Here is an 18,685-nt window from a genome sequence, read left to right as displayed (position 1 = left end):
TGCGCGGCTCGCCAATGTGCCAGCCCCTTCTCATCTGTCCGGGGATGGCCCTCCGGCAGACCCCCTCCTCTCTCCTCCCCCCCCCCCCGGCGGGGGGGACCGGCAGGCTGCGCTCCGAGGCATCCCGAAGGTTATCGAGGAGGCACCTTCGGAAGGCGGGGGGGGGGTGGGTTCCTCTCGCTCACATAGAGACCCACGCAGCAGCTGGGCAGGGAAGGGGGGGAGATGATCACACACACATGCGCTTGTGCGTTGTGGCCTTTGCCCGGTGGCATCGCGCGTGTGCGTACCCACGAGGCTGTCCGGGGGGTGGGGTGGCGCGGATTCCCACGACGAGCCTCGGACGCGTGTGTGACGGGTGCCAAAGCGGCAGAAAGCAGGCTGAAGTGTGTGCCAGTCTTGGAGCACGGTGGGGCGCTTTGGCTACACGCGAGAGGGAAATCGCTGTGTGTAGAGGCGAGTGTGTCTAAGCACCTGCTTTTGTGTCGCGGTGGGGAGAGAAACGCTCGTGGGAGCGATGTCGGGTAAATGTTGGGATCCGTGCCTGGGGGTGCTTTCACGGTCATTAATGGTAAAAGTGTATTATGCACATGGCTATGTGAGAAGGTTGTTGGTGCGATATTCAAACACACACACACATGCTTTCTCTATCCGTCTGCACAAATACAAGCTCGGCACATAATGGCGCAAAACGAGTGTGCCTTAGAGGCTAGGTAGAGTGCAAAAGTGAGGAATCCGTCCTTTATGGGACCTGAGAAATGTGGCCTGTGTAGGTGCACAGGTTTGAAAATAAATGCATGTCTGAGACCAGGGAAAATATATTTGCACATAGAGAGCATGTAATACTTACAGTAAATAGATTTATATTTCACTTTTCTACAGAGAGTACACATTTCATGAAAACATAACACTAAAAATATTAAAGACATGAAAGTGCATTAAGGTGATGGTATGTTTTCTGAAAACTGGGCCGCTAGGTATGCAGATTATGTGCAGGAGCAGCCAATGGTGCTTTGATAATTTTGTGTGTGTGTGTGTGTGTGTGTGTGTGTTTAACACCCAGCACCCACAAAGCCTAATGGCTGCTTCTCTCCCCTCTCCTCCCCTTCCCCAGGGCTTTATGTAGACCAAGGCTGGCACTTAGCCGTGGAACCTGTTTGCAGTGCTGCTGCTCAGCACCGGTGACATGTGGAGCACACAGGCACAGGCTTCCTTCCTTTCTCCACTGTGTACGTACACCAGCCTTCTCCAACCCGGTGCCCTCCAGATGTTACAAGTCTCATCAACCCCAGGGAGCACTAGGCTGGGAGAGGAGGGCAACGGCTGCATCTTCCAGGTGGACTTGAGCCCCAGCACCTTTCATTTCAAACATTAAGCTCTTTAAGAGAGAGAGAGAGAGAATAAAAATGGCCAGGCCACTTTAGATCGCTGAAGTGGAGAAGGGAACCACTACAGGGGGAAGAAAGAGGAAGGGCCGGAGTGGAGGCTTGCATTGAGTGACTGAAGAACAGTTAACTTGTTGCCTTCGCTGGCCCATCAGGAGCTGAAATGACCAACTCAAAAACCCAGGGAAGAAAATTTGATTCAAAGCCATTCTCCACACAATGCATAAATGAACTGGTGGACTCCACTGGCACAAGGCATGGGGAGAGGTATAGGCAATTAGACACATTCTGAGGATAGGTCTACCAATGAGAGCCCGCGTGGCATAGTGGTTAGAGTGTTAGACTAGGACCTAGGGGACCAGGGTTCAAATCCCCACTCAACCATGGAGCTCACTCACTGCCTCTCAGCTTAAACTACCTAAAGCAACCTCCTTTGCTGTGGGTATTAAATGGGGGGTGGGGAGAACCATGTGCACCACCTTAAGCTCCTTAGAGAAAAGGTGGGATATAACTACATAAATACTAAGTCATAAGGGCTAAATGGAACCTCCACAGTCTGCTGCAGTATATCTCTGATGCTCTCCCTATGTTTTTAAGGCTGGTTTAGGATTTTAAAAGGCCAAGCCCAGCATAAGGGAACCCAGGAACGAAACTTGTACCTACTGCAGATAATTAAGAAGTATGGAGATGTGATTGGCTGAACAAGGAGGAACATCGTCTAGCTTCTGGGAATAAGCTTCCATTGCATCCCATCCACACCACTGCATCTACACCCTGATCCTCTTGCACCTAAATCACAGTCCTGTCAACAGAAGCCAGTGGTTACCCCATGTCAGTCGCCTGGTAGCTAGAGGAATGGGCATCTGCCACAAATAAGTCCCAGCATTCTCTCCCTTGGATCACAGGAACCCAGTTTGTGAAGTTATTCTAGCAAGACTGTTGGAGCTCCCACAATTGCTTTCTGAGATCATCCTGTGAACACACCAGAAAGTGTTGGCCAAGCATCTTTTTCAAAGGACAACCCAAGACATGAAGTCCAAGTGGAATCCAATAACCCATTCACAGAAGAGGTGGGATAATAAATTCAGGCATAATTGTTACTGGATGACTACCAGAACTCATTGCATGACTCCTCCAGTATGCTTTCAGCAGGCCCATGTTTTCCCAGGGTAATTCATTTTTGTTGAAAGACACCAGCTGTGTGTTTGGGGGAGAGGTGTTCATGTGCCCATAAAGAGGGTCTAAAGACCAATCCCATCCAAAGCGGAAAGCAGGCATTCTCACAAGTGCTGTAGTTTTGGTTTGCTACTCTATCATGCCAGCCACCACCACATAAAGTTCAGCATGGGGCCCGGACTTGACTTAAAACTATTATGCACGGACTTTGGGAAATCTGGTTTTGTGGATTGGGACAACCAGTGCAAGCGAACTGCAGCAAGTGATAGACATTAAAAGAATTAGAGTAAAGAGCAAGACTTTCAGGAGGGGAAAAACACACCACCAAAACAAATAAATACACTGCAGTGCCCATTATCTCCACTAAGTCCCATTATCCACTTACCCTTCCTCTCTTCCTCTACTTTCAAGGCAGGCTAAGCCATGGGGGGGGGGGGGAGAGAACATTGGTGGCACAAAAATATCCACAAAACTATTAAAGCCAAACTCAAGTCATTTTTCGTCTTGTCTGCTGCTTTCTGAAGCCAAACCCAAGCAACAGAGCAGGTCAGCTAGAGGGGGTGAAAGCCCCAGGAGGGTTCAGAAGCAGCACACCTTCTGGTGGAGAGGTAATTCTATCTGCTCTGTGTACTGATAAGGCCAGAAGTTACAGCTTCACTAATTTCCCTTCAAACTGGAAACAGAGGAAAGTTGGGGCTAGGCAGAAGCGCAGGAGTTTGCAGTCTAATTAACTTTGTGCTTTTTCTGGGAACTCTAACATTTCCCCCACTCCCATGCTAGGAAAAAACCCAAACCCAGATCACACCCACGTGTGTGTGTGTGTGTGTGTGTGTGTGTGTGTGTAAAACCAAACCCCATATATATATATATGCAATGTAACACCCCAAAACACTTATTTATCTAAACTCACTTGTCTCTTCCATGTAGCACTTAGTCAGCTTTAATATTAGTTGTTTTTGTTGCAACATCCTAAAAAGTCTTGTGGCACCTTAATGTTCAAGAGATGCATTGAATGGCATGAGCTGTTGCCCACCAAACTTTATGCCACAATAAATCTGTTGGTCTTAAAGCAGGCATGTCCCAAGTGCTTTTGGGGGGCCTAATGCGGCCCTCTGGTCAGTTTAATCCAGTCCCTTAACTTTGGGGTAAAATCCTAAAAAAATCCTCAACAACTCCAACCCTAAAAAAAGGTCAACAACTTTGGTTGGCCCTCATGGCCCTTCACTTCATCAAATCTGGCCCTCTTTGAAAAAAGTTTGGAGTTCTATCAGACGCTTTGTTATTTTCTCTTTACCAATGCTTTGCCAATGCTTTGGTTACCCTCCCTTGGCTATTTTAGATAAATTATTCTATTGTATTTGGCTTTGGAAGTTATGTTTTCATTGTTCTCTTTTATTAAAAAACCCAAAACCATTAAAAAATAATAATTTTTAGTTGCTAAATCAAACAAAAAAATCCTTTTAAACGGATATAACTTGAGGCAACATTTGCAAACTTGAGGCAACATTTGCAAAGTGTACAAAACTCAAGTGAAAGTTTTGTCAAGCCCAAAGTTATTATAAAGAAATACTTCCTGCCAGGTGAATGCAAACCATTCAACCCAGTATCCTGTCTCCACTGCTTCCACTGCCACATCTGATAAAAACCTGAGAAGCTACAGGGTCATCAGACCCATCCATTGTCTGTCTCTCCTAAATATTTAGGGATACCTTGCACTCCAGTTGTTTATTATCACCATAATCATGATCATCATCATAATAGGTTTTCAGTCACTTCCAATAAGGATATACTAAGAAAAGAACCGATAGATATATAATTGTAACGTAATATCAATCTTTTAGCTTCCTGTTTCCAGTTTCCATCAGGACAGAGTTTTAACCAATTGTCTGTCTAAAATGCAATGGGGAATTGGAACAGCAATACTTATTGAAAACTAAAATTATGACATATGTGTAGGTTCCCCAGTAAGTACTGCTGTTCCACTTAGGAGTTAATTTCATTGCATACCAGTAAGACCACTGCTTGAACAAGCTAAGAAGGTTTGGATTTGGTGAGGCCACCAAAACTCAATATTATTCTATTTGTAGGTTGAATCTAGTAGGTTCATAGTTCATGAATCCTGACTTCGATCCAACAAACATTTTCATAATTCAAACTGAGACTGATTGCAAGTTAACGGATGTTTTCTATGCTCACATGTTCTGCATATGACTAAGCACCCAAACTCTGCCACCTTTGCACATGCTCAGATCTCGCTTGATATATCTGTTTACTTTTTGAAGGAAGTTAAAAAGTCCCATTTGCAGTGCACATGAGCATGAAATGATTTTGCCGTAACAAATTAGTTACTCTGTGCCAAAAGAACCAAGCTGTTTAAAAGTTTGGATTTGAAACCATGCAACAACCAATCAAGCAAAAGGCATGTGGAAGAAACAAATTGGAAACAGCCAGTGATGGTGTGATGCATGAGGCTGGAAAAACGATGCCACATTACACATGCCAGATGCCCAGGATGCACTTGGTGTTTACATGTTGGGAAAAAAACTCGATATATTGAAATATCAGAAAACTTCTGTCTGAATTAGTACCTCTAGAATCAGAGAATTGTAAAGTTGGAAGGGACTACAAGGGTCATCTAGTCCAACCCCCTGCAATGCAGAATAAAAGCACAATTCAAAACACAAAATACATAAAAACAAAAACAGCCCAATAACTCCCCCCCCCTCCAGGCCAGGGATGGTATGTCCTGACTCAGATCAGCTGGTAACTCAATGGCAGAGACAGGGACTGACCTAGCACAGAAGGCACAACATCCATTTGAATAATTCCCCTTCACAATTTGTAGCTGAAGGGGTAAGTTCACTCATCACTATTTGGAATTGTATGTATCTTCTTTTACCATCTTTCAAGCAGCTGGTGCAAGCCTCTTTTTTATTATTTCAAATAGCTTTTTTAGCTGAAATAGATGTTGTTATAGCTGCAATTCTGTTTTTTATCCTTTGTGGTTGCTGCTGCTGGGTTTTTTATGCATGATTTTATTTTATAGCATTTTATTATATTTCATTCCAAATCATTGTAAAACTCTTTTGATGTGGTAAGTAGAGCGATTGGACCATGAAATGGTCACTCCAGTACCCATTCCAAAGGAGTGACACTATACATTGTGGGACCAAGGTTATCGGCTGGTGGCATTTTGTGCTAAGCCAAACTCAATGCATCATCTCAAGCATGTCTTGTTGTTGTCAGCGTCAGTGCTGTAAGCAAACAAAAATGTTAAATGGCTTCGTCTGTGGGATGGTTTCTTTCTTTGCTTATGCAGCAAATTTCTTCCTCAGGACATACAAACAGGGTTTTTTTAGCCGGAACTCACCAGAACTCAGTTCTGGCATCACTCAGGTGGGCACCATTGCCATTATGAGAGAGCAAGGGAGGCATTCATGGTGAGTTCTGGCACCTTTTTTTCTAGAAAAATAGCAATACATACAAGGAATCATCAATCACACCTACAGGGCATAGTTTACTCATAGCAGTGAGAAAAGACCAGCAAATAGAACTTCTCATTCATTTTCCAAGAGACTAACAGCACAATCTTATACATACCTACTTAGATGTCAGTCTCGTTCGCGCACTTTCCACATCCATGAGCCAGGAAATCAAGGGCTACTGTGAGTCTGCACTCTCTGCCTTCCAGGGTGAATATCGGGGCAAAGGGGAGATTCACCTGGCCCATCCCATCAGTATATGCTCCAGTGTTTGCTTTCCTTCCCCCCATACTCAGTTTTTTCTGGATTAGACTGAAAGCCTGCAGGCAGACACTATCTTATCTTTTGATATCTGAATAGCAGTTAGATAATTTTAAGGACTTTATAAGTGTTAAGGAATAAGAACAATACAAGAAGGTTTAGTGGAGAAAGGATTGCGGCCCAAAGCTGAGTATGCTTGTGAAACATGGACCACTTATAAATGCCATCTCCAACTCCTTGAAAGATTCCATCAACAGTGTCTCCGAAAATTTTTACACATCATTTGGGAAGACAGGTGAACTAATGCCAGTGTACTGGAAGAAGCAAGGATCACCAGTGTTGAAGCAATGATTCTTCAACATCAACTTCTTTGAACTGGTAATGTTGTGTGGATGCCTGATTATCGTCTTCCAAAGCAACTACTGTACTCTATTCCAAACTTAAAAATGGAAAGCGTAATGCTGGTGGTCAACAAAAGAGGTTTAAAGCCTGTCTCAAGGCAAATCTTTAAAAATGTAGTATAAACACCAACAATTGGGAAACACTTGCCTGCAAGCTCTCCAATTGGAGAACAGCCTTTACCAAAGGTGTCATGGGCTTTGAAGACACTCGAACTCAGGACAAAAGGGCGAAATGTGCTAAGAGGAAGGAATGATTGATCAACTCCAGCCCGAAACCAATGTCCCCACTGTGGAAGGACATGTGGATCCAGAACTGGCCTCCACAGTCACTTACGGACTCATTGTTAAAACTGTGTTTATGGAAGACAATCTTACTTGGCTACAAGTGGTCACTAAAGAAGAAGAATATGCGTGTGAGAGAGTGCTTTGCAAGCAACTCATGGGCTTGTGCAGCAGGTTAGAAAAAATAAAAGTAAAAATGAAGAGAATATACCACAAGCAGCTAAAGAGTGATTAATCTGAAATAAAAAATTTTCTTTCCAGTAGCACCTTAAAGACCAACTAAGTTAGTTCTTGGTATGAGCTTTCGTGTGCATGCACACTTCGTCAGATACACGTATCTGACGAAGTGTGCATGCACACGAAAGCTCATACCAAGAACTAACTTAGTTGGTCTTTAAGGTGCTACTGGAAAGAAATTTTTTTTTGTTTTGTTTTGACTATGGCAGACCAACACGGCTACCTATCTGTAATCTGAAATAGTAAGAGAAAGGTAGAAATAGGAAGATCTCTAGCAGACTGCAGACACCTGTATTTTCAATTCTTTTGTGGGAATCAAGAGGGGGGGAGAGATAATATGGGAAGGTGAGATCAGACACAAACCATTTCCTCCATTCCTGAGTAGGGCTGAGCCGCACAACACAAAAATTAAAAGATCCCATTTTTCTCCAGTCCTCAACACTTGGTGTTTAAGGTGACTTTCAGTGCATCTGCTCCAGGTCAGATTTCCCTGTGTTGTTCCAGCAAGGTGAGAAAATGGGTGTCCTGCTTTGGCTTTCAAACATAAAAATTCCCCAGACCAGAGAAGTTCCCTGCACTTAATACAGGGCAAAAGAAAACTAGCTCAATGGTAGAGTACAAGCTTTGCATTCAAAAATCACCAGCTTTTTGCATCTCCAGGTAGGGTTGGGAAAGACCTCTGTCTGAAACCCTGGAGAGCTGCTGCCAGTCAGTGCATACAGTATTGAGCTCGATGGACCAAAGGTCTCAGGCAGTTTTGCTTTGTTCCTAAGAAACTTTAAAGGGAGCAAGACACAGAATCTTCTCACACGTTTTAAAAGGCAGAGGATAACTTACCTTTCATGAGAGCAGGCAGGCAGGCAGGCAAGACCACTGAACAGTAGGCAGCAACACGGATGTGGGTGAACTGGTGAAAAATCAAGTTCAGGGTATGTGACCCCCTACACAGAAGAAGTGTATGAACAGTCCATCTAGTTACCTATTGTTGGTACAATAAGCCCAAATCTAGCAGGGCCAGAAGGAAGGAGGAGACTGCTTGTGGTCTGGATGACCCTTAGCCCTTCTGCTTTACTGAGAAATTATCCCATTAATAATGTTCCCTCTCAGCCCAGCCTGGGGACCAGCGTGGACTGACAGCTGCTAATTCAGTGTAAATGGCTAGTGATTGCTCAGGACTCCTTTCCCCACCCAAGACCTTATCTTATCAAAGACCATAATTACAATTGCTATTTTGTTTTCCCAGATCAGCAATCAGGCCTTTTTGCCACCTAAACAGCTCCTGTCAGCCTTATCCATGAGTGACAGATAAAGCCCCCCCCCCCCGCCTCAGTCATTCACATACACTGGTACCTCGAGTTACAGACACTTCAGGTTACAGACGCTTCAGGTTACAAACTCCGCTAACCCAGAAATAGTACCTCGGGTTAAGAACTTTGCTTCAGGATGAGAACAGAAATTGTGCGGCGGTGTGGCAGCAGCGGGAGGCCCCATTAGCTAAAGTGGTACCTCAGGTTAAGAACAGTTTCAGGTTAAGAACGGACCTCCAGAACGAATTAAGTTCTTAAGCCGAGGTACCACAGTACACACTTCGCCCAAGGAGAGCACTGCACTCTTCAACACCGCTTTGTTGAAGCTGAAAACATCATCCACACCTTCTCTTTGGCTTCTCTAGATGAAAAATATATATATGGAAAACTTGAATGGAAAATCCTGTGTCAAATTTTCCCCGCCTGTCCTCAAATGGGGATAATAAAAGTGTCCCTCCCTCTTTCTGAGACACTGTAAAAAAAGTACTTTGACCACTGGAAGTTAACTACAGTGGTACCTCTGGTTACGTACTTAATTCGTTCCGGAGGTGCGTTCTTAACCAGAAACTGTTCTTAACCTGAAGCACCACTTTAACTGGCTAGATGTTAAACAAACATCCCTTCCACCTGTCTATTTTCTTTAACATTTGTAGCCTAAGTACCTAAAACCTCAGACTGAAAAAATAGTTTATGTTGCCTAAGGTGTAAACATTGTACTGTTCCAAATGCTTATTTCTTACATTTTGTAGAAACTGACACAATTTGACTGTGCTTTTCTTGGACATAATTCAGCAAAGAGAAATGATTCTGCACTCTGTTCCTCTCTCCCACCTAAGTTCAGCTGGGGTATCCAAGGAACCATGCCCAGCTTCTTGGTCCCCTCAATGGATCTGCTTACAGAAGATCTTTCCAAGAGAGACTTTGCCATATTAATTTGCTGTCTTTATTTGTACATGGCACTTCTTATTTGGAGACCCTTGGCAGAACAGATAAATTTCCTAACACTGTACGTACAGAAGCCACTCTTGTCGTTAAGCCAACCTGTGTCCACAAGGTGGCAGTCTGAAGACACTAAACCACATTTGTTTTAACCTCTGTTTTACACCCCCACTCTTTCTTTCGGGAGATGTTCCTTGGCCAGCTCAGTGATCATATTCCTTAGTCTTCTTTTTGGATTACATTTATCCAAAGCTGCTTTGTATCCGTTTGCGTTTTTTTAACTTCAATTTTCTTGATTTTTTTTTAAAACACCCAAACCCCTCCTTCCTTAAAGCTCACCTCTTTCAGCATACATACACAGCTGAGTTTTAACTTGCATTATCCTTTCTCAAGATAAACTTTGCTTTTGAACAAACCCTTGTTTCTGGTGCCTGTTCCAGCTGTTGATTTTTCCCCAAGGCAGAAACCATGGAGTTGTAAACCTCTCTCTATAGGACCAAAGCCTGAGGTGAGAACAGCAGCTGATAAAAGAAGGCAAACTACCATAGGGCAATTCAGTGTGGACCCTTGGGTCAGCTGCCCTTAGTGCGTCAGAGTCAGACCCCTCCTTCTTGCCACCATCAACCACCCTCTGGCCAGTCTGGCCCCAATCTGCACAACTGCTCACAAGGAGAAGGCAAGAGAAATGGAGGAAGCTGCTGCATCTCCTCACTCTGGTCATTGCCTGCATGCTTGGTACAGGCAGGTGAACAGGCACTGATAGCAAAGAGGGAGTTGAGGAGGAGCAGGAGAGCGATACTTTGGGAATCAGCTGTGGGACCCCTGAAGTGGTGGGGGCCTTGGCATGTGCCCAATAATGCTGACATCTGACATCAGCCCTGCTGCAGCCTCATGATTATATGTTACACAGGCGAAAATGGAAAAGCTATATACTTAATACAAAATGAAAAGCTTTTCAAAACAAAAACTTAAGACAGACCAGTACCATTATTCTGGAACAGCTGGTTCACTCAGGATATGACAGCTCAAAATGCATGTTGGACGTAAAACCATAAAACACTTTCAACTTTTGAGCACCATTTTGAGACCTTGCCTCTACTCCCCACCCACCCTGGGTGTTGTCCCTTCTTTTTCCTATGCTTGACATCCAAGCTGGTCCGTGTGCAGCTGATATAGACTTCCCTTCTCCTCCTCCCTACTTCTAATGTTTGTCTGTATTCTATGAATTCTGTGATATCAGAACTCATGAAAGGGGCCCTTGGCCTATGCTTGTTTAAACTGGAGAAGCCAGGGATCGAACCGGAAACCTTCTGCCTACAAAGCATTTACTCTACCACTGCACTGCAGGCACGCCCTATGGAACTCTAATGCAATGCAAATTCATTTCAGACCCTGTTTCTGTTTGCTCAATGTGGACAGCAAGCTTCCTGTAGTTCTATTAATTCTTCATAGCCCATATGATGTCCTCCTCCAAATCACTGCCTTCTCACACTTTTCCCTGCCTTCATCTGGATTTTCTCATTACAGGGACACTCCAGAAAGGGGAGGACTAACAGGTCCAAATAAATATTTTAGCATACCTGTGATTTCTCTTCCCTTTCCTACTCTCGCATTTTTGGTTATGATTTAACACTGCAGAAGGAGATGGTCATCTTCAGGGCACTTTAAAGTGTAATCCCTCTCCTGTGGGTCACTTCAAGCAGACAGACATTTATGGACAGCCTGAGCTACAATTTGCGTATCCTCTCCCTTGCCAGTTTTGTTTAATCCTTTTCAATCCTGGTTAGCATCAAGAAGGCTTCACGTCATCTTTAGCCAAGTTAATCCTGGGTTACACAAATAACTTTCTGTGAATTATTTAATTTTCTAGCTTGCACTGTTTCAGGGCCTCCAAGTGTGTAACAATATATATCTATATATATTAAAGCTCAATCAAAGCACTGCAAAGTGAATAAAACTGCTTTGAAAACAGTTTCTGGAAGGGATAATCACCCACTACTTGCTCTGGTAAACCACTGCATCTCCTCATTCCCACTGCTAAACTAAGAAACTTGGAGAGACAACAGTGAAAGTTCTGATTAGATGGGTTTCAGTCTTGGCCCAGATCAATGCAATTTTATAGGCAGGTGTCTATCCTCCTCCTTTCCTAAGTGGGAGGGAAGGGTGGTAGTTGGGAAACAAGGAGTTACAGCCGCTCAACCTAGCCCCCAAATCCGCATGCTTAAAGCTCTCAGGGAGATAGATGGCCAAAAGCCATCCCAATGTTGCATCCTTGTTCACCCCTCCCTCCCTCCCTGCCTATACCTCAGTCCCATAAAAAGCTGGAAGGTGTGGCAATGGAAGGTCTCAGCAGATTTATACCTTAAACAAGGAAGGTCCTTCAGCCCCCAATGGCACTTGGCCAATGAGAACAACAGAGTTCACAGCACATCTCTGCAAAGGGGACCCATATTAATGCAGCCTTAGAGTGACGACAACAACACCTTTGCCACAGCTGGGTGACTCTCGCTTGCCCCAGGCGAGACTGTGAGACCCAATTAACATCCCCTCTCTCCCAGGCTCAGAGAGCTCCCTAACCCGGCTTTCCAGGGCAGGTTCCATGGGAATGATTTTGTTGTTTATACCCACAGCACAAACCTGGCCTAGGGGCATCAGCAGCCATGCATGGGAGTAGGCCTTGCTTGCCCTCTTTGATGATCAGTAGCTGAACACAAAAGCTGCAATTCCCAGGTAAGGCATCAGCAGAAGCGCCTTGCTGTCTCTCTCTCTCTCCCCCTCCCCGTTCTGTGTTGTAAAGGCAGGGTGACGGGTGCAGGTGAACTATCCTAACACAAAGTATCATGACAGAGGGGTGGGACGTAGCAGCACTGAGCAAGTGAGACGGCGCCCTATGGCGTGTTTATTTAAGGAATTAAATAATCATTTAATTGCACCATTTAATTAAAAAAATCTTTAATTTGGATGCTCTTCAGACAGAAATAAAATAAGGCTCCTGGAGTGGTTTACAAATTACTAAAAAGAATGTGACAACCCTGCTGGATGGGGCCAATATCCCATCTAGTCCAGCATCCTGTTCTTGCAGTGGCTGACCAGATGCCTGCGGGAAGCCTGCAAGCAGGATCTGAGCACAACGGCACTCTGCCCACCTGCAATTCCTGGTATCCAGAGGAAAAGAAAGACAGCCCCCTGCCCTCCAGTTACAGCCCAAGGGCTCCTCCACTCCATCTATTAGTTGAACTTTCATCCTGATTTGCTTGCACAAAGCTCACACGGAGGTTAGCTCATATCTGGATTTTATTGAGCATCTGATCTCATTTGCTTCCAGGGAGCTTATACATCTTCTCATTGATAATTTGTTCATCCCGCACTTTTTGATGCATTTCCCTGACGCTTCCTGCTTTCACCCCCGCCCCCGCTGCCCCCCACCCCCCACAAGGATCCTGGAGCAATTACAGTGGTACCTCGGGTTACATTTGCTTCAGGTTACAGACTCCGCTAACCCAGAAATAGTACCTCGGGTTAAGAACTTTGCTTCAGGATGAGAACAGAAATCGTGCAGTGGTGGTGCAGAGGCAGCAGTGGGAGGCCCCATTAGCTAAAGTGGTACCTCAGGTTAAGAACAGTTTCAGGTTAAGAACGGCCTCCGGAACAAATTAAGTTCTTAACCCGAGGTACCACTGTATGGGTTAAAATAGCAAGATGAATGAATGACTATGTTATCAGCTCCTCCACACCCATTCTAACACAGCCTGGCACTGGCTTAGATACACTTTTGGGGCACGGGCTTCTGAAAGCAATTTAAATCCATCTCACAGAATCAGCCCTATCTAAAGCAACCGGAGACCCTCCACGCGTTTGCTGCACAGAGGTGACAGTGTTTGGGTATGGGTATGTCATCAAATCTGGATCTGAGGGTGGCTCGGGCAAACTTCAGAGTGCAGGATGCTGTAATTTTAGACCTGTTTGTTTACTTACCAGTAGGCCTAAGCAACCTTTACCACATGGCTTTCAGGGCCTCTTGCCTCCGCGATGGCTGAACTACTGACCCTGAGAGTTGGCAAAACACTGGGGTTGCACTCTTGACATCCTCACCTCGAGATGATATTGCTTCTGCAAGAAATATCCTGCTGCCCCACCCCAGTGCTTACCTGGATGTCCTCACATCAAAGTGGGGAAAATGCTCAGTGTACTTGGGGGGGGGGGTGTTTAGGTGGGGCAGTTAAGGTTTCCGAAGCATCCAAATACAGCCCCATTTCAACAAAGGCTGGCTAGCCTCTGTTTTTATTTGTTTTTGAAAGGAGAGGGCTGTGAGGAAAAGGATCTCTGCAGTACTGAGTCCATGAAATGTGAGTTGTTTTGGCTTATCCTATTGATTTGGTAGTGCCCCTCAGTGGCTCCACAACTATGATTTACAACTTAGCGCGAGAGGTGTAGGCATGCAGAATTTTGGCATTGCACAGGACCCCACTGAAATGTCTACATTCCCACCTCCATCCCTGCACTACGACTTCAGAATGCCACTTCTCATCTTTCAGGATGCCGGGGTTACAGACCCTTTAAAAATTGTGGGACCACCTTGGCAGAGTCCTTTAAAATGCTATGCTAATCAGAAGCATCCTTCCCTAACCTGGCGCTCTTCAGATATTGCTGGACCTGAACTGTCATTCTTCACCACCACCAGCCATGCTAACTGGGTCTCATGCCACCTGGGACTTGTAGCATCTTACCTGTGGTCACTGCAACACTGTGTGTTTGTCTTGTCAGAAAATTGCTAGGGTCCATTACAGCATTGAAAGCTGTATGTATGAAATTAGCCAAGTTCCGCTCCAGTGTATTGGGGCTGCAAGCTTCTTGGCACACCACTATATATGCCCATGCACACACTTTCCCTCCAGCAGTTTCTGAAGTCTTCAGAAGAGAAGAGGTAGTCCTTAATCCTTGTGGATTACAGCATCAGTTTTGAGACTGTCATCAGGTGTGTGTGGGAGAGAGATGGGGGCCCGCACACACACAGAGTCTGTGTCTAAGGGGAAAGAATAGGATTAGAGGGTCAGGATAGGGCAATTGGTCCCCCTCTGGAAATGATGCTATCAAAACAGATTCAAATACTTTGTGCAAATGAAAAGGAAGTCCTAGGGAAAGGAGAGCTTGATGTCAGAGGTTGCTTTTGATAAGCTTTTCCAAGGCAAGGGGGCTGTTAGTTTGTTTTCCCCAGGCTGAGAGGGACAAGGCGTATATGGTGCTCTCTCTTGCTTTTAGTGAAACTAAAGAAACCTAAGGAAAAGAGAACCTAAGTCAGTGTTTCATGAGTGAGTGTGGGTAGCTTGGTAAGTGCTCCTAGTGGAAATACTACAGCACAAAGAGCTAATGCAATGCCTGGTGATGTTAACAGAGTCATGCTGATCTCTGGAGAGCTGCTTCTGATATGGGTGGCAATATTTAAGAATTGACATCTTGGTGAAACTCATTCTGTTGCTGAACACATTGCCACACAAAACAGAGCAAAATCCCAAAGAGTGGATTACAGCATTCTGTAATAATCCAGGCACCCCTGTAAATCACTGGGAACTGGATATTAACTGAAAAGCAGTTGGGGGTGTATGTCTCATTGTTCCGGTCTTTGCAAAGCCATTCTCTAGTTTTAATGTAAGAACCCACGACATAAGATACACCACATGCAGCCCAGTGGGATATTACTAAATGATGCTTCAAAGCAGAGACACCAAAAGCAGCTTTAAAAGATATCAAACGTGCCCAGAAGGCAGGCAGAAGAAAGGATGAACATTCAAATCCTTGCAACTCTTCAAAAAACGTTTAACAGGAGCATTTGACAAATCTCCCTATATGACTATGGGTTAGAACCATGAAGGATTCAGAATCTGCAGCGAACTTCTCCAGGGTTCATTTAATGCAACTTTGTGCTCTTTATAATATTGCACCAGTTCTATACTACAGTAATGCTATGACCTAGCACAGCTTTCACCAACCTAGTGCCTTCCAGATGTTTTGGACTACAACTTCCATCAGACCCAGTCAGCACAGCCACAGGCCAAAAGGTCGGAAGGACACTAGATTGACGAAGGCTGGCTTAGTGGATCTGTGAACTGTACCCTGATGGCATTTGGAGTTTTAAATGCATCAGCAAAAGTTGAACTGTGCACTGCTTGAAGGATCACACCTTACCCTTGATTCAATCACATGGATACTTTGAATAGGGGAAATACGAAAGCTGTTTATCAGAGGAAATACATGATGGATAGGAAATATCCTAGTTCTAGCTAACTAAGGTGAATGTGCAAAGAGCCACTGCAGGAGAGAGACACAGGAAAGATGCATTCTCTCCCACGATGGTACAAAAAGAAGGGTAAGCAGGAAGTGAGGTCAGACACCCTGAGAGTGTCAGTCTAGCATCTGAGGAAAGGTCAGCCCAGGTTATATCAGAAAGACAGTCTAGGAAGCATGGGGGTTCCTCTGTCTTTCTCCCCACACGAACCCTTGAGTCCTTAGTTACAGGTAGGTAGCTGTGTTGGTCTGCCGTAGTCAAAACAAAAAAAAATATTTTTTTTTTAATTCCTTCCAGTAGCACCTTAGAGACCAACTAAGTTTATTATTGGTATGAGCTTTTGTGTGCATGCACACTTCTCAGTGGGGTGTAGTGGTTAAGAGTGGTAGACTCGTAATCTGGTGAACCAAGTTGGCATCCCCGCTCCTCCACATGCAGCTGCTGAGTGACCTTGGGCCAGTCACACTTCTCTGAAGTCTCTCAGCCTCACTTACCTCACAGAGTGTTTGTTGTGGGGGAGGAAGGGAAAGGAGAATGTTAGCCGCTTTGAGACTCCTTAGGGTAGTGATAAAGCGGGATATCAAATCTAAACTCTTCTTCTTCTTCAGATGCACACTTCTTCAGATGAGTCTTTAGTATCCAGTATCAGTTCTACTCAAGAGTAGACTCACTGACATTAGGTCCATTAACTTCAATAGGCCTAGCCTGAGTAAAACTTAGTTGGATGCAACCGTGTGCCATTACTATATTATGATCTAGGCCCTTCCAACGAAAATGTGAAAACAAAACCATTTCCTCACTGTAACAAAGCAGACCAAGGAAAGCTCTAGGCACCAATTGTGATGGCAAGTCTGCCATCTTGTGGCTGCATAGACTGTTGTTTCATGGAAGTCCTAGTCAAGCCTTTTGCAGGATCCGTACTGGGGTGGGGGCTCTTTGCCACCCTCTTCTCATCTGGAGGTAGGAAAATCTCCATTCCCTTAAAAGAAAAGAAAGGCTGGTTGCTTCAGCCACTCCCAGAGATAAATTTTGAACAAAAACAAGCTCATACCTGAAGGTTTTTCTCAGCCTCTTTACTGCAGGCTCAAAATCCCTTCTAGAGATAGGCAGGTAAGGTGTGCCATGTGCTGTAGGTACTTATAGCAGGAAGGGAATGTGATAGAACATTCAACCATCACTACTTCAGGGAGTCCCTAACTAGCCTTCAAGAATCATATTCTGTGGGTGGATAAACCATATTGCCTCTTGCAAGATTTCTCCAAATATCAGAATCGTTAATACTTAGGAGTGAAACTAGACATTTGCAGGATGAGTGTGTATCTAGTTTTAGATATGGGAGATTCTTATTGGGAAGGAGGACTTAGAGAGGGGAAGGTTACCTCTTCACTTACCCACCAGTGTCAGAACAGGCATCAGCTAATAACTTCAGGGGAAGGTTCCAGAAAAAGCCATAGCTCAGTGGTAGAGTACATGCTTTTGCTTGCAAAATGTCTGACTTTCAAAATGTCTCCAGGTACAACTGGGAAATATTGAAACCCTGGAGAGCTGCTGCCAGTCAGTGTTGACAGTGCTGAGCAAGATGCACCAATTGTCTTGACTCTGTATAGCCAATAGCTCCCTATGTTGCCACATCCTCACTGGCACCTATGGGGACTTTTCTCCCAAGGCTCTTAACTGTACTTGCAGAGTGGTTGTTCCAGCTGAACTGGGGAGGGAAGAGATAAACTTCCCTACTACCACGCTGCCTTCCCATTAAAGACTGTGCACCCTCTACCCCCGACTAGACCTGCAATTGAGTGGACATACATGCCATGTATTAACAAATATTTAGACTTGACTAAGAGAGCCAGGAGCTAATGGTAATTTCTTTCACTACACAGTTAATTCTGTTTTGGCATTACAGTGGTACCTCAGGTTAAGAACTTAATTTGTTCTGGAGGTCCGTTCTTAACCTGAAACTGTTCTTAACCTGAAGCACCACTTTAGCTAATGGGGCCTTCCTGCTGCTGCCGCCACGCCGCCGGAACACAATTTCTGTTCTCAACCTGAAGCAAAGTTCTTAACCCGAGGTAATATTTCTGGGTTAGCAGAGTCTGTAACCTGAAGCGTATGTAACCTGAAGCATATGTAACCCGAGGTACCACTGTCGATGTGAACCCACAGTTCTCTTTTAACATCGACTTGCTTTGTCATTCGACCCCCAGATACTCACCAAGCTACAAAGGCACAAGGCAAAAGCAACTGGAAAGCAAACCCAACTTTGGTGAAACAAGCCATGGTTCGATCATGTATGGGAGAACCTGCAGTTTTTTAAACAAACCATGGCTTGGTGTTATGAATGAACCAGGCAATTATATCTCAATCAAGTAATATAGATTTTGTAGTGAAGCACAGTATTGGGAAGCTAGGTGCTCATCTTTAGTCATGGAAATAATAGTGCTAAGACATTAGTATTTTTTACAGGGCAATGCTATGTCTCCTTCAAAGGAAGTCCCATTACTCCTAGATTAGGAGTGCAGAACTACAGTCTTTAGTAGTGTTACTTGCTTAAAACTTGCATACTAATTGTGTATTTCTTGGCCATTATTGACATGTCTATAACTATTTTATTAATTCTACTGACTAAAATAAGTCAGTAAAAACTATCAGCTATTTAAATTGAAGAAAAGCAAGCTCCCAGATCTTGAAATCAGGCAAAGTGGCAATGCCAAGATTGGTGCTCAAAGTCACTTATATGTTACTCCACCAGACACGCTGAGGGAGAGATCCTGTGTGAAGCCACTTCTGGGAAACAGCAAGAAATCCTTTCATACTTATAATGTATTTCAAGAGGAGAAGATAAAATCCTGTAGTGGGAAAGTGAGTGTCATGGTGCTCCATGGCTCTTGATTCCACACTTCCCACCAAGAAAAAATGCTCAGAGTAGTCCACA

This window comes from Podarcis filfolensis (genome assembly GCF_964270895.1).
Source record: "Podarcis filfolensis genome assembly, chromosome: 5".
NCBI classification, from domain to species: domain Eukaryota; kingdom Metazoa; phylum Chordata; class Lepidosauria; order Squamata; family Lacertidae; genus Podarcis; species Podarcis filfolensis.
The sequence above is the reverse complement of the archived record's forward strand: the minus strand, read 5'-3'. Positions refer to the sequence as shown.